A 6142-nucleotide genomic window follows, 5' to 3' on the forward strand; every position below is an offset into this window, starting at 1 on the left:
CGGGATGGAAAAACTCCCTCTACTGCCAATACTCCGGGAAGGAAAAGCTCCCATCGCTGCCAACATTCCAGGAAGGAACTGCTCCCATCGCTGCCCACGCTTTGGGACAGAACAGCTCTCTCCATTGCCAACACCTCAGGAAGGAACAGCTCCCATCACAGCCGACACTCTGGGAAGGAACAGCTCCCATCGTGCCAAAACTCTGGGAAGGAACAGCTCCCATCGCTGCCCACACTCCGGGAGGGAATAGCTCCCATCACTGCCCACACTCTGGGAAGGAACAGCTCCCATCGCTGCCCACACTCCCGGAAGGAACAATTCCCATCACTGCCCACACTCTGGGAAGGAACAGCTCCCATCGCTGCCCACACTCCCGGAAGGAACAATTCCCATCACTGCCCACACTCTGGGAAGGAACAGTTCCCATTGCTACCGACAGTCCAGGAAGGAATAGCTCCCTCCACTGCCAACACTTTGGGAAGGAAATGTGCACATTGCTGCTGACACTCTGGGAGGAACTGTGCACATTCCTGCCGACAGTCTGGGAAGGAATAGCTCCCATTGCTCAAGGAAAGGGACAGTGCTGCCAAAAAGGAAATAAGAGAACCAAAGTAAAAGTAGGAGAGAGAGGAAAATAAAAACACTGGAATGTGCCCTGGGCTCAGGACCCTGGTACAAATGCTGCTACTGACTGGGTCTTCTGGCTAAAGATGGATTTGGATACTTCAGTCTTGTCTTTTCCACTGATGTGCTAGGCTTTCTAATCACTGAAGATGGGGTTATTTATGGAGACCCCACCTCCTGTTGGTAGATTAATTGACTTCCACTATTCATAACCAAATTTGGCAGGACTGTTGTTTAGCCCTGTCCATCACATGCTGTGCTTGCTGTTTGGCATGCAAGTAGTCCTCTATTGTTAGTTCACCAAGTTGGCACCTTAGTTTTAGGTATACATGGTGCTGCTCCTGGCCTGACTTCCTGAATTCATCATTGAAGCAGTGTTTATCTGCTGGCTTGTTGGTAGTGGGTGATTTGCCAGGCCATGAGATGACTGATTTTGGTTTAACACGACTCTGCTACTGCTGCTGAATACCCAGAGTGTCATGGATATTTTGAGTTGCTTGATCTGTTCTAAGTCTGGCCAATTTGGTGTAGTGGTAGTGCCACACAAGATGCTGAAGGGGTATCCTCAATGTGAAGATGGGACATCATCTCCACAACAATTCTGCGGTAGTTACCCTGCCAATACTGACATGGATGGATACATCTGTGACAGGCAACTGAGTAAGGATGAGGTCAAGTAGATATTTCCCTTTTCTTAGTTCCCTGCTGTGGGCCTAGTCTAGCAGTTCTGTCCTTTCTGACACTGCTGGCTCAGCCTGTTGTACTGCAAAGCCATTCTTCATGATGGACATTTAAGTTACCTACCACAGCACATTCTGTGCCCTTGTCATCCTCGATGCTTCCTCCAAGTGGTGTTCAACATGGGGGAGTAATGATTCATCAACAAAGGCAGTGCAGTAGTGGTCATTAGCAGATGTTCTTTTGCCAATATCTGACCTCATGACATGGGATTTCATGGAGATTTTCAAAGTCAACACTGGGGAGTTCCAGAGTTGCATAATCTTAACTATGAAGTACGGAGAACTACATCCAAGACATTTTTCTCCTGTTGGAATCCTTCAATCATGATATATACTTAACAGCTGCCTCAAATATTTATTGCGATGTTTTAGTTTTGAAAACATATCTTAAAAACGTTTAAAACTACAATGGACCTTTCCCATTCCAGATGTTATTTTTTAATGTTTACTCAGGCCATAAATCACCATGTCACAAGCAAATTAGAAGTATCTACAAACAGTCTCATTAAACTTCGAGGTTAAATGTAAGCTTCTGGAATGGTTCAACAGTCTTTGTTTTATGGTTCTTCTTGAGAACACTCGAGAGTGGTGACCCAGATCACTTGTGTGGGCTCATTTAATGTTTGCGCCTGTCTGTTTCCCATATACTTCCTTCCTGGCGTGCAGTTTTCTCTATGGAGATAATAACAAAGGGTGTAGAATTGCTCCGTTTGCTTTTGGTGCCAGCATCCTGAATGTGTTCAAAAAGTACATGTTTACAACATTCACTGCATAACAGCAACCAGAGCGCTTCCTCCCTCCGTCAGCCCCCAACTCCTTTCACTGATTTTTGATGATTTATCAGCCTTGCGAAACCTTAAATCAAACATAGCTATGATGAAGGGCTTATGCCTGAAATGTCGATTCTCCAGATCTTTGGATGCTGCCTGACCGGCTGTGCTTTTCTAGCACCCACACTCTCAACTCTGATCTCCAGTATCTGCAGTCCTCACTTTCTCATAGTTATGAGAAAGACTCTAAGCTTGACCTCTAAAACTCTGTGCAGTTATTGATTTCAGGCAAAATGGGAGCGATGTTTCAATTTGTTTCAGGGCAAGAGAAAAGAAAAATCAATGAAGATGGGCTGAGAAGTGGCAGATGGAGTTTAATTCAGATAAGTGCGAGGTGCTGGATTTTGGGAAAGCAAATCTTAGCAGAACTTATACACTTAATGGTAAGGTCCTAGGGAGTGTTGCTGAACGAACTTGGAGTGCAGCTTCATAGCTCCTTGAACGTGGAGTCGCAGGTAGATAGGATAGTGAAGAAGGTGTGTGGTATGCTTTCCTTTATTGGTCAGAATATTGAGTACAGGAGTTGGGAGGTCATGTTGCAGCTGTACAGGATATTGGTTAGACCACTGTTGGAATATTGTGTGCAATTTAGATCTCCTTCCTTTCGGAAAGATGTTGTGAAACTTGAAAGGGTTCAGAAAAGATATACAAGGATATTGCCAGGGTTTGAGGATCTGAAGTGCAGGGAGAGGCTGAACAGGCTGGGGCTGTTTTCCCTGGAGCGTCGGAGGCTGAGAGGTGACCTTATAGAGGTTTACAAAATTATGAGGGCATGGATAGGATAAATAGACAAAGTCTTTTCCCTGGGGTCGAGGAGTCCAGAACTGGAGGACATAGGTTTAGGGTGAGAGGGGAAAGATATAAAAGAGACCTAAGGGGCAACTTTTTCACGTAGAAGGGGGTACATGTATGGAATGAGCTGCCAGAGGATGAGGTGGAAGCTGGTACAATTGCAACATTTAAGAGGCATTTGGAGGGTTTGGAGGGATATGGGTTGGGTGCTGGCAGGTGGGACTAGATTGGGTTGGGATATCTGGTCGGCATGGATGGGTTGGACCAAAGGGTCTGTTTCCATGCTGCACATCTCTATGACTCTATCAGTCTCATCCCACTAGCCAATAACTGCTATTGGCAATAGTTACATTACGAGGACCAAGTGTGGAGATCTAAACTGACTTTACAGTTTTCTTTCTCTTTGTTTCATTATAAAATGTGTGTTTAAAATATAAAAGGTGGATTTGCCCATCTACTGTGTGTAATTAACTTTTATCATGCTGGTTGGTGAGAATTAGGCAGACAGGCTTTCTTGAGATTTTAAAAAAAAGGTCAAGTTAACTGCTCAAAAAAAGACTTGGATAAAAACAGTAAGTGCAACACATGTACACAAACTTCACACAATTTCAGGTTAAATGTCAAAATAGGCAAATTTGACAAATCCTAATGTGGGAAAAATGAAAGTGACACTCGAAATACACAGGGAGGCAGTGGTCACATTCATTCCAGAAAATCTTTCAATCCCACAAAAGCTGACTCAATTTGTGGAACAGTTAAAATCTCTGAGGAGCTGCTCCACCAATTACAGGCTGGTACTCTCCAACGCTTGCTGTTCATTGGTTCACAAGTGAGCCTATTAACAGCAAGTGGAAAAGAACTTGTGATTGAGGGTGTAGTGATAATGTAAGAGGCTGTTTCGGGGGCACAGAACACTCAGTTGCCAGGCCAGGGAGGGTATGTAAAGTGCAGAGAGAGAGATGATTCAAGGGTTATACATGAGAAGGAAGATGGATGGAGGGGAAGGGAGGCTGCAATGAGGAGAAGGAAAGGGAGACTACAAGGGAAGTGGGAAATTTCATGGAGAAGAAGGGAATCTGCAATGGGGTCAGAGAGAAACTGCAAGGGTGAAAGGAAGGTTGCAAGGGGGAAAGACCGAGGCTGTAAGGAGAGGGGAAGGGAGGCTGCAATTAGGTGGACAATGACTGCAAAGAATGCGAAAGCAGCCTCAAGGAAGGGAAAGGAGGCTGCAAGAGAGGGAAGGGGAGGCAGGAGAGGGATGCCGAAGGAAGGCTGGCTACAACTGGGAGATGGAAGAAGTTTGTTGTGAAGGAACCTGCAGGGATAGTTGAAATCTGGGCTGCAAAGTTGAGAGAACAATTTTGAAACAGGCAAAGGAATACATTATTAAGTAGGAGCCAAGACTAATTGAAATCATCGAGATCAAGATGACCATTCTAGAACAAAAATATATTTTAACCCAGTTTCACAGTTTCTGGCTGGTCGTTTGGTCTGTCCGCAGGCATTTGATTTCCAACTGAGGTGGTTTAAAATATAACTGGAATGTCACCTTTCCTTGTGGAGAAATTGCTATAGAAAAGCTGACTCTTGGTAGAATACTCTGTCTGGCTGCAGGGTTTAAACACAGTTCACATTTCCACTCATAGGGTTCAAGGTTTAGCTGTTAAACTGAAGGAACCTTCTAGCGAGAGAACAACCAGCCCTGCCTTTTGCACCATTTCAAAAATACAGCTTAGACAGTCTGCATTGGGGCACAGGAACAAAAATCAAAACATTGACAGAAAATTACAGCAGAAATGTATCAAACTTAGAGTATATATCAGCAGTGATCATGAAACCCAGCCACTATGATGACCACCAGATGCTAAAAGCTTCTCTTGTGCTGGTGAATACCACATACTCCATCATGATGGACTCCCCAGGATGGATGTAGCCATGGAAGAGGGGCTGATTGTATTACCCACTTCACAACCCATTGCCTAGACCTGTTAATGATTGTTTTGGCCAAGCCCATGAGGTGATCCTCTAATAAGATCCTGGGATCTTATAATAATAACTATTAAAATTTAACAATAATTCCCAGGATGACTGCTGTCAGATGACTGGCTTTCAAAGCCATGGTCCCAAATAAGGTAGCATGGTAATCTTAACAAGTGGTAGTGTTCTCTCCACCTTGGGCCAAATCTTTTTGTTCATTGAGAAGATGGATTTGCAACCTTTTATAACCAAAGTGTCAGTGGAGTTTTATTTATCCCATATCTGACGGGTATTGAGTCAATGTCACCTTTTTGGAGTAATCTTTAATTTTGGTAAATGTGAAACTTCTCCACAGTCATCTAAGTTATGTCCCTTTGATCCACTGTGGACTTTCAGAAACTGGACAAGCTTGAAGTTATAAAAAGATCTTGCATCCATTTAAGTGTTCACAATGTCTGCTCGATAGTTTTAGAAATTAAATATATGTTGACAACCAATCAATTTAACGCTTAATGGTTGATGTAACACAACTTCCTAATAACATAGATTTTAAGTATTACTCCCATCTGCGGTACTCATATCAATCAAATAATCCACTGACTCTGCCTATCTAGCCTTTGAAAAGTCATTAAGTGGATTAGGAACTAGCATTAGTTATCACTTATGGAGTGTGAAACTGAGGATCTTTCAGACAGGGGTAGAAAATTACTGTAAATTGAGCTCAATTCGATGGTGGAAGTTGGTTAAATTAGACTCCAAGAAATAAACACATAATCTGTGTTGATCATTTAGTCGAGTGCTATATTGTCAGAGGTGTCATCATTGAGAAGAATTGTTCAACCAAAGATCGATCTACTGGCCCAACTGGATGTTAAAAATATGGCACCATTTGAAGAGAAGGAGGGAGTTCCCATTATATGTAGGTCAATAATCAACCAGCCCCAGCAAAAAGCTAATTCACTCACAGGATGGGGTGTTACTGTAAGATTAACCTTTACTGCCTTCAAGAAGGGAATTGTAAGCCACTTTCCTGAGTACAACACAATAATTTCTAGGACACTTCATAAGGCAGTTAGGAATCATTCACACTGAGGTGGTTCTGAGTGATACTCAGACCAGAGCAGATGAGGAAAGCAGATTTCCTCCTCTAAATTATATGAATGATCCAGATAGTCTTCT

This window comes from Hemiscyllium ocellatum, chromosome 37 (genome assembly GCF_020745735.1).
Source record: "Hemiscyllium ocellatum isolate sHemOce1 chromosome 37, sHemOce1.pat.X.cur, whole genome shotgun sequence".
Lineage (NCBI taxonomy): Eukaryota > Metazoa > Chordata > Chondrichthyes > Orectolobiformes > Hemiscylliidae > Hemiscyllium > Hemiscyllium ocellatum.